The 10,620-nt window shown below is 46.9% G+C and overlaps 1 long non-coding RNA gene across 1 annotated transcript; it reads left to right on the top strand.

Annotated features, from left to right (window-relative positions):
* The first annotated feature begins 337 nt into the window (after window positions 1–337).
* On the top strand, window positions 338–9,374 carry LOC135328892 (uncharacterized). Its single transcript, XR_010390056.1, has 3 exons — window positions 338–1,005; window positions 5,545–5,634; window positions 8,961–9,374. It is a non-coding gene; the product is annotated as an uncharacterized LOC135328892 (long non-coding RNA).
* Window positions 9,375–10,620: the final 1,246 nt, after the last annotated feature.

The following is a 10,620-nucleotide window of genomic DNA, read 5'->3' as shown; positions in this document are numbered from 1 at the left end:
CTGCTGAGTTCCCTCATCTCACGACAGGAATGAAAAGGGGCTGCTTGGCCCCTCTAGGCGACAGGTGCTCCTACCCAAAGACCGCAAAGGTGTGTGAAAAGTGCGTGCGTGAATGTGTGTTTGATGCAGATCTAAGCTTTACAGAAGAATTCCCCTGGGGGTTATGGCTCACGCTTGACATTAATTACTAATATTTATTTTCAAATACAACGCATCCGCTTGAAGAGGAGACTCTTAATGTGGAAAAAGTCAAATTCCAGCAAATGAGAAATTCAATCTGACCTAGATTTCTGGCCAGAAATCCTGATCAGGATAAAGTAGCTATGCTGAAGTTCTTGCTCTCCAATTAGAGAGATGTCAGAAAGAGCACAGCTAAGCAGCAATCTGGTAAACATAGGAATGTTTTCATTAAACAGCTTTGGGATACAAAATTATTTATACTGACCTTGTTTTCCAACTCTTCGGAGGCCCAAGGAGAAATCTTGAGATTCTGTAAGAAGTAAGGCCCCTTCATTATATTGCTTCCCATCTGTCAGGTTTGTTTTTAGGATATAGAGGTATTCATCTCTCTGGAAATAATGGGGATTTCACAGGCTAGAAAAAACATGAATGAAACTGTTTATCAGTGAAGGGCCTAAGAGAGCTTTGCCGCATCGTATGGGCATGAACTTAATTACAGCCAACTGGGTTAGGCTGGTGTGAGCAAGCTCGTGTTTGTCCCCCCGAGATGGTATTGCGGAACACGTAACCTTTTTGAGGTGCAAAAACTAACATTTCAGGTCAAGGTCATTGAGTGAAAACAGTTCCTGGCAGTCTCGTGCACCTCCTTCTCTGTGCTTGTAGTAGGACCGTTTTCTGAGCGGCGTGCATGCAGGACCTGCGAAGGTTGGGCTTGAATTTAGCCCTGTGTGAACGCGATTGCTGCCCCGAGGAAACCGAAGGAGCCAGCGCAGCAGCCGGGGAAGCTGCACGGCGCGTGCCTGGCGTGGGACGGGTACCGATCAGGTAACGTCACATGAGCTTGCAATGCTCTTGCATCATGGGGAGGGTGAAGGGCACTGAATAGCCCGATGGTATGGTCGGACATGGCACACCCTAAGCTTGCAGAAAGGGTGTGATTTCCCCAAGTGGTTAAGACACTCAGGCGTCTCATTGAAACAGGACTACGTTCCCTTTTACTGAGATTTCCATGTCAAGTCTTCCCATAACATAATGCGATGTATGTCCTTCTTAATCTTCTGCACCCAGTGCAATGTTCTGGGGGTTAAAGGAGGAACAACCACATCTGAAACAAACAGTGCCATGTGCACAAAGCCGTGGAGGGGGAGTGATCCAGTTCACGAATAGCATCAACTTGGCAGGAGGTTGCGAAAAGCAACCTGCGCTTCGCAGATCTGGTGCGGCTTAAGCAGTGTTTCTTGCTAAAAGTGACATGACACCAGGCTTCATGAGAGAGCGCCTGGCTGTTCATGTTCATTTTAGTGGAACTATTTATTACATTTTGGAAAATGTAATTAAAAGTGAAATCACCCATTTGACATATGGTTTATTGGCCCCATCTAATTAAAGTCTGTCTAGGAGAGAAGTGCTGCAGTAAGCACAGGTGGAATTCCAGTGAAATCCTACTCCTGAAATACCTTCTCAGGGCATGTTCGGACCAGAAAAAGGAAAAAAAAAGATGGACTAAAACTAAATAATGCTGGCTGCAGGAAACAGGTGAAAAGATTTCTTATTACACCTGGTTTGTTTCTCCCTATTGCTGTCCCCAGTGAGTAGATGCAGGACTGGAGCAATACTATGTGTGTGAAGTAATCTGCAAGCTGCAGTCGGAGCTGGCAAATTCACACTGAGTTTTTACTGTCCCTCTGCACTGCAAGGGAACCATACAAATGTTTGCCATTTGCAGTTCATAGTCTTTCAGGTATATTCTTGTGATTTCAGCAAACTCAGTGGGTCCTTTGTAAATGGGAGGTGATTTCTCTTGGGCTTCTGCTCTGCCCGAGAACCGATGGGGCCTGGGGTTGGTGCTTGGCTTGCTAAAACATGCCCAGAAGTCAGATGTGTTGATGCTGATTTTTAACCATTCAGGGACTCAGGAGGTGCCTCTGTCCGCGCATGAATGTGGCGTGCATGGTGATTACAAAACCAGACTCCTTTCTAGGGAGGCAGGTAGCTCTGACAGTGGTTTAGGACACCTGGCCTCAGATCGAAACTTTGCAGCAGTCTCGTGGTGTTACTGGAGGAAGGTCACTTGGAGTATATGAACGGCACTGTCATCGCAACGTGGGCAGGCTTAACCAAGCTAGCACTAAACCACCGAGTTGCAGGCACTGAAAATTGTAGCATCGGGCTACCTGGGTCATGCACACTGAAATCTGGTTGTTGGAGGCTTCTGCCATTGCTGCCTGAGCCAGGTGGCCTAGAGCAGGCCAGCATATCTGCCCGGGATGTAACTGCACCTATGTGCTGCAGCAGGGACATGTTCTGGACCTGCCTGTCCTTCTGTTAAGCCTATAATTGAAATGGAGATAACTCCTGAATCCTTTACAGAGCCGTGTAAGTTAGAAAGTGGCATCTAAAGTAAATCTGTATTAATTCTATTCTGTAGCTTATGCCCCTCAACCTGGAAGACGTTACATGAATTTAAGCAAGTGGTGAAGCACATAGTGGACACTGCTGGCAAGAGCTGTGCTCGAGGACATGGAGCCCATCCCTGTTGGTCTGTCCCTCAGCACCCTGTACCTATACAGGCCGCAGCGCCTTGCTGTTGCTCTGGCATAAGTGGAATTGGTTGTAACGTACATCACCAGAGCAAACTAATTTTTATTGCAGTATTGCCAGCCCTCGTGGTTTCTCTTGCCACTCTGTCAGTATTTGGTGTTTTGCCTAACACCTGGCTTGATGCAGTTGATGGAGCATGCGAAGGGCTTCTGCTTTTGTTGGAAAGTGTGGGCCTTACTCAGATGGTTGAAATCCCACCTACCGCTCCGAGCCTAGTTTTGCATTGGCTGTAGGTATCCTTCGACTCAGCCACTTACCCAGGCACTCTAAATCCCTTCTGAGATGCACCTAGACCTCTTCTGTGCATTGGACCTAGTAAGAATTAGGGAACATCTCTAAATTGCTGTGCATGCAATTCTGGTGGAAACTTTGAGAAAGCAGGAGACACGTAACCTTTCTTCCCCATCTTGTGATTCAAGCTAGTGTGATGCACTGCGGAGCAAATGGCATGTCAGCTCTTGCGAGCTAAGAGTGATTTACCATTGGTGCAACGATAGCGTGCCCACCTTTCCGGAGGCAAAATAGCTGTCTACCACCCCAGCGGAGCCTCCTGTGCCATTTCCAGCCTTCCCACAGCTCCTCTCAGCTCTCCACGACAGAATTGCTCTGATGCAGTGGCTAAAGCAAACCGTCTCCTTTGAAGGAGGTGCCTTTCCTACCCCAGCTAACAAAGGAGAGCCGTGGCAAGTCGGCATACCGGAGCGGGGAGAGCTTCCCTTCTGCTTTCAGCAGGCAGGAGGGAGCTTAGCCCTTTCCCACCCCTCCTTTCTATTAACCCCTGCTCTCACACCTGTTCTCGCTATCACACCTCCAGAGCTCCTGAGCCACTTCTTGCACCTCCTACAAGTGCACATGCTTTTGCTCCAAGAACCTCCCTGGATTTCGGACTTGTGTGTGATCAGAATGAATTAGAATTGGCTGAGACATGGGATTATTGCAGACCTGTCACTTCACAGTATGTTCCTGTTACAGCCCACACTCGTGTCTGCTAGTATTTTAAAGAAAACTTTAATTAGCATCTTCCTAAGAGTGTGAATAAATTGTTTTGTTGTTGTTTTAGGTTTGGTTTTGTTTTAAGGAAAAGAGTGTTTACTCACCGAGGACATGTTTCCAAACTCTTCATCCACTCTAATCCTGGTTTTCTGATATCTCACTGTGCATCTGACTGTGAAGCTGCTCGTGGTGGTGGTGGTGGGAGGAAGGTTGCTCAGCAGTGGGGGAAGACGTGCCTTGGCGGCACATGCAAACGCTGAAGTATTCTTGAGCTATGCTGAAGCGATGTTTTCTGACTCCTGATGGCCAAATGTCACCCATTTACCAGCAAACTATTCCAGGAGAGTCACTGCAGGTTAAGCAGGTCTGTGTCTGCCTCAGTTCGGTGTGACAGCCCCTTTACCTACAGTCTGATAGGCATGGCTTGGCTTCAGGGCCCTAAAAGGTCCTAACTAGCCTTGGATCCTCTGTATAACAGTGCCACAGTCTGGGGACACCGGAGCCATCTCCCCTTTATTGCAAGTGCCATGTCTGGCAGGTGCTGTTTGCTGTGAGGGGGTATTGAACATGTTTTCAGCCTGACTCCAGGTGAGTCAGGTGATGTTTCAGGCATCTGATGTGGTCCAAAGACCTGCTTCATAGGCAGCAAAGGGATGCCAGGGTTTTGTACATGGCTGAATTCTTGCAGAATTACTTTAAATCCTACTGAAATGAATTGTATCAACACCATGGAGAGGTATCTACCACCTCAACTCATTTACTAGATCGAACCTATGAAAGTCGTGGGAGAACAGATTAGAGGGGGATCAGGTAGTGCACCTGTTCCCCCTTCTCATAGGGAAGGAGCTGAAAAAGAAGGCCTGAAAAATCAGGCTGGGACTAGGACAGCAGCTCCCCATACCATACCATCTATTTAAAAAGACAAAAAGAAGGTAAATCTGCTGTTCAGAATATTGAAGGCAGGAAGAAGTAAACTAGCAACCAGGAAAAAAAAAGGCTAAATTATAAAGGCCAAAGGAAAGCCTTGAGCGTGAGCCCAATCTTTCAGAAGAAATAAGGTGTTTACTTGTGTAAGCTGTGTGGATCGCATTGGCTTTCGCACGGCAAGGACATATACTTGAGCAAGTGTGCTGGTGGGAAGCATTCAGGCACATACATTAGTTCCTTTTAGTATCACCCATGCATGGCTTTGGTTCCACCCGCCTTGTTTGAGCAAACATGCTTGATGGGGATAAGGCAAGGAAAATCCTGTTCTCTGCTTCTGTTTGTTCTTTCCTTTACTCCTCTCACAGGGATACTAGAGATGCAGATGGAGCTCAAGGAGTTAGGTTTTAACAGATCCAGATCAATTTGAGGTGCCCTTAAAAATCCCGCAGTCACTACCAGTGGCATCCTCAGAGCTGCTAATAACCAGGCATGTGCCCAGTCACTAGCTGCTACATGTATTGGTTTTTTAATACGGAAAAATCATTCTTTTCCTGTCATGTGAAGGCTTCAGGCGTGGCTTTTTGGTGACATCAACACAAGAGCATCTTTAGAAGAAACAAAAGCAGCATTATGTGGAATATACATGGGAGCAGCAGGGCAGTGGAGACTGGGTTGTGATCTTGTGCTTTGAAGCAAGTTGTTCCCACTGTTTCCTGGTGAGACCTCTTTCACTGAATGCCACGTAAGCAGGCTCCTTGTAGGTGGTCAAAATAGAATAACAACTGGGAATCTGAACACCCAGTTCTTTATTCCTCTGACCTTTACTTTGCTCCTTCCCTCAAGGTCTCATACAAATGTTTGTGGGAATGGACCACTGGAGCTCTCTAGTCCAGCCTCTGGCTTGGAGCAGGACTGTCACCGACACCAGATCAGGTCAGTCATGGCTTGGTGACCATTGCGGATGGAGATCCTACCAGCTCTCCATGTACCTGTTCCAGGGCTGCACTGTCCTCCTGGTGCAGAACTTTCTCCTAAAGTCCCATCTGAACCTCGTAAGCCATGATATGTGGTCATTACCTCTATCTGCCATTACCAAGAAGAGTTTGGCCCTGTCATCATTGTAACTCATCTTCAAATTTTGTGGGCAGAAGGTTGACTGTAGAGAGCAACACAGATTTCCCTTTTTTATTGTTTTTGTGTTCAGGAGTGACTCTTCAGTGTTGCTAGTGGAGGAGAGCACTGTTTGGTGCAGCCATGACTGAAGTACAGTGTGTTTTCTCAGCTCAGCTCAGCTCTTTTTGGGAAGACCGGTGCCTGCTTCCAAGCCTTGCAAGAACAGTGGGGAACTCCATCCCCTGCAAGTCCACAGGACAGGCTAGTTCTTTGAAGAAGAATTTGCATTCTTTTTTTCATGGTTTATTCTACTGAAATCAAAGCAGATGTATGAAATTCAGTAGCTATCAAAATCGAGTCCTATTAAACTGAAGGTCACCAAGTCAAAAATGAGGCCTGATTATAGTAGGCTGAGTGCTGGTCGGGGAGCTCTGATACAAATTCCTGTGCTGCAGCGAAGTCTTCCCTATTTTTTTCTCCCTTTTACTGAGTCACCTGGTTTGACATCTGTGCGTTGCTCCATCCTGGGGGAAGTGGAGCAGTTAACATGTTGCTCACCCTTGCCATGACCTCTCCAGTGCCGCACCTTTGTTGGATGACAACAACAAAAACAGCACGGAGAATTCCCAAATGGGCGAGGACGTGTTAATCCCTTAGAAGACCAACCCAATACTTCATGGGTGGGTCTCTGCTAGCCTCAGAGTAAATTAACATCTCCTTCCTCATCCACAGCCCTCTCCCTTTTAGATCACAGTAAATGCAAGTGTTTATCCCACGTGCCTCTGTCTAGTCTTCCTCCCTATATCCAAAGGTAATGCCTCAAGGGCACAAGGGTCCTACCCTCTTCAAATCCCGGTCATTCTTCTTTCTGCCTCCCCATCCAACTGTCTAATCATGGGTCAAATTGTCTGCTAGTATCCACTGAGAGTCCTCTAACCACCACAGGAATAGCACTGGTTTATATCAGTTGACAATTTTGCTGCTTCATCACCGACCTTTCTCAGTATTTTCCGTATATCTTTTGCCTGTTTACCTAGCATCCGTCTTCTGCCCTGTCTGTATTTTGTGCAGTTTGCATCACCATGGTATCAGGACTCCCTGTGGTCAGTATTAGATGTCGTCCATTGAGGTGTGGGAGAATTTGACCCAGTTTTCAGGCAGAAAGGCTAAAAGAAGTGATTCACCCACGTTACACAATAGACCGCAGGTGGAACGGGGCTCCTGCGCCCCCTTCCATTGCCCCCTCCACTCAGGCTATCCTTCCCATTTGGTGCTCCAAGAAAAACAGCTTGTTCCCAGCTGCAAACACCAGCTCTTAATCCTTGTGTTAAGTGATCCTGAATGACAGGCAAGTTGTTCCTGCCTTTCCTTGGCTTTGCTATTTGTCCAGCGAGAACAGCAAACCAGCATCTTTCTTCTGCAGCTTCACCGCAGGGGTGAGTCATGTGGAGTCCTGGTGGCATCTGGGACCAGGTTTTGGCTTCTGTTGTGAAAATAGAGAGTCCTTTATGGAAATCTGGTCATTAGGTGATTAATTTTTTGTTTGCTCCCACCCAAAGTAGATTCAGACTCAGGTGCCATACATCTTCGTTAATCCTCTTAGCCGCGATTTGGTTGCGCCCTCTTACCTGAAGGAAAGGAATTTGATAATGCACCTATAAAATGAGCTCCAGCAGTCTGACATTCAAACCCAGACAAACAAAACTCTCTTTACCCGCTTGGAAAAAAACACATCAATTACGTTGTCAGTTGTATTTACCTTTCGCAGTCCTGAACCATCGCAGCACTGCAACGTGTGCCGTCAAAGTCTGTGGCAATACCTCAGCGCTTAAGGATGTGCTTAAATTGTTTGGAGACCTGGGGGTCCTGGACGCTGATGCATCATCCGTGGTCTGAAGCATTGCAAGAGCTACAGAAACAGAGAGGAGCAGAGTCTCTGACGCCAAATAAATGCTGCAAAATCTGACTGAGCTCAGCAAAGCATGCCTGTAAGCTTGGGCATGCTGAAAAAAAAATACAGGGAAGAACCTGCTGAAAAGGAGGGGTTTCCCAAGTTCCTGCAACATTAAACACTGCCTTCGTTTCTGTGCCACGAGGGACAGCGTGGTGCCAGCAGAGTTCAGAGGGCTTGTTTGTTTGCTGCTTTTTTTCCACCCAGGCTTTTTTTTTCGCCTGCCGATGCCCAGTGCGCAGCAATGTTCTCCTTTCCCATTTCTGTGGCTGGAATGGTAATGCTGCTCGCTATGGTAACCCAGTACGAGCTGTGCGTGCGTGCGCGTTTGCCCGTGCAGGGGAGGAAAGGGGAGAGCCCTGCTCGCTGCCTTACAGCAATGACCCCTCTTTCCCTTTTTTTTTTAAGCGCTGCCGCTGCATCGCTTCTCTGAGCCCGGAAAACTGCTCTCTCTGCCGGGAAAGCTGCTCTCCTCCGGAGCGCAAGCCGCCGCGAATGAGGAGGACAGTGTTTTGCTGTCTTCTACCTTTGCACGTTGGATGGGGAAGATTAAAACAGGCACACGAATGGATTAGGTGTCAGAACATGTCTAATTATGGCTTGTGGATGGAAGTGTGCGGGGGAACCCTGTCTCGCTGTAGTGTCCAGCTTATCCTCGACAGCCTCATCTCCGGGGAGAAGGGAGAGGAGCCCCCCAGGAGCCAGCCGCCAGGGCCGGGGAAGACGCACGCAGTCCACAGGCGTGTTTGTGTCTGGTTCCTTGGGAGCGGAATTTGAATTAGGCTTCAAAACCGTCTGTCACCCTGAGCGTAGCAGAAGATACATTATTATTCATTACATAGATCCTCTCTACCCACCGTCGGTTTCTTGAGCAGCCAACACGGTTCCTTCATTTCTTGTGTCATTCAAAGCCAGCTGGTTTGCTGAGTGATAGGTATCAGCTCTGCTCTTTCCACTGCCGCGCTCGTTGGAGTCCGCGTTTACACGTGCGCTTCCTCAAGAAATACAAAGTTCTTTACCCTTCTGAGTTTACTGCTGGCTTAACGATATAAAATGACTTAATACTTTTCACTTTTGACAGGTATCCGTACACACACACAAGTACATGAAAACGATAGTGAAATATATTTTGCTCTCCGGGAGCAAGTTTGAAGTATGACATGTTTTGTAGCATAACGCACGTCTCTGTTTATAGCCCATACGGCAGTGACTGCCCGCAGAGCTGTTTGCGAGGCGACGGCGAGGAAGAGGTCTGACTCACCGGTAGGTAACTGCTTGCTTATCAAAAATTATTGAGAATTTCTGACTGACTGTGTGTGACTGTGAAATGCATATGCACAAGTAGGAAAGCACAGAGTATCTCTTTGCAGCAATCTCCTTAAGCATTTCAGAACACGTTTCAGTGAAACTTTGGTACAACAGGAAAGTATGATGGCCTATTTTTTAAGTTTCTGCAGGAAAGCCAGATTGGTCATTTAATAACATATCAGCCGCATCCTTAACTGTTGGAGAGTCTTTACCACTCTTTCTCAGTAATGAATATCTCCTCTCTAGCATGTTATACTCTTCTTCCTGAATGTTCAGAAGCCGAGTGCTGATGTGCAGTCCAAGGGCCAAAGCTTGGATATGCAGCTTGAGCTCAGCTTGGTATAATATAGGCCATACATGCACTTACTTCTCCCTCTGGTGACTCATGAAAATAGGTGTGCCCTCAACTTCTTTTGGAGCACTTAAGTGGAATAATTCAAGTGAAAAGGGCACACCTTATACCTTGGACTTGTGAGCTTGTATTGGTCTACCATGGTATGGGTAAAGACCCAAAGTTTTAGGCCTACCTTAGAGAGATGCTAGACACAAGGTTGCATGGGGAGTTGCTTAAAGTGGATTGTGTTTTATGGGAAATAGTGTTTGGTCACTTCATGTTTTAGAAAGGATTGTAAGGCATGTATATCCCTGGGTTTCAAATCTCTATCCTTTGAACATTTACCTATGTAAAAGTAGTAAGTGTTTTACATACAATTTTGCATACAATTTCCTATAAGGTCTTAATTTTGTAAGCAAGATGATGTTCTTGAGAAAAATCATGGAGCTACTCTGGTAGATGCGTGACCCAAACTGCTCTGAATCCAAGTTTTGTAGGAGTGGATGCATACAGATACAAGGCTGTGCAATGAAGCTGGTAGCCACGAACAGGTTGCTGTAATACCTGAGGTGGCTGTGGATGAGCTTTTGAAAAAAGCAGACCTCAGTTTTCTCATAGGCTGGGAATGACCTGTTTCTGCTTTCTCTCCATATTCTTACTAACTTGCTGATTTTCAAAACATTAATATGAGAGCTTTAGCTGATCCTTGCTTGAGTCAAGGCTGCACTTAAGGAAAGGTTGTCTTCCAAGTCAGATATGCAGTTATTATAAAGTGACAGCAAACTAACAGGTTATGCTATATCTGCATGGGCTTTTGCAGGCAGGACTGACCTCACCTAGCCCCCCCAGCCGTTAAGCTACCTGACCCGAGCAAGTTTGAACCCAAGGCTTTGGGCTGCTTTGACGGCCCATGCTTTGCTCTCAGCAAGGCTTAATGGATTCGCTGAAGCACAGCAACTTCAGGCTGGAGTTTGCTTGCGTATGTCTAGCACGGTGACGAGTCTGCAAGTGGTTGCAGCTAGTATACCCACAGTTCACTGCTACAGGTGTGTGTAACACAGGTAAGCACAGGTCAAAGACTGAATTCTGGGGCCCAGTTTGGGGCTAGTGTGGCCGTTTCTGGTCCGGTCTGAGCAAACGTGCTGTTCCTAATTGTAGCTATGGTAATGAGATAGTTTTGATGGGATGTTGCTGTTGCTTGACCAGCAGAGTG

Source organism: Dromaius novaehollandiae, chromosome 7 (genome assembly GCF_036370855.1).
Source record: "Dromaius novaehollandiae isolate bDroNov1 chromosome 7, bDroNov1.hap1, whole genome shotgun sequence".
NCBI classification, from domain to species: domain Eukaryota; kingdom Metazoa; phylum Chordata; class Aves; order Casuariiformes; family Dromaiidae; genus Dromaius; species Dromaius novaehollandiae.
This window is presented reverse-complemented; position numbering and strand designations above follow the sequence as displayed.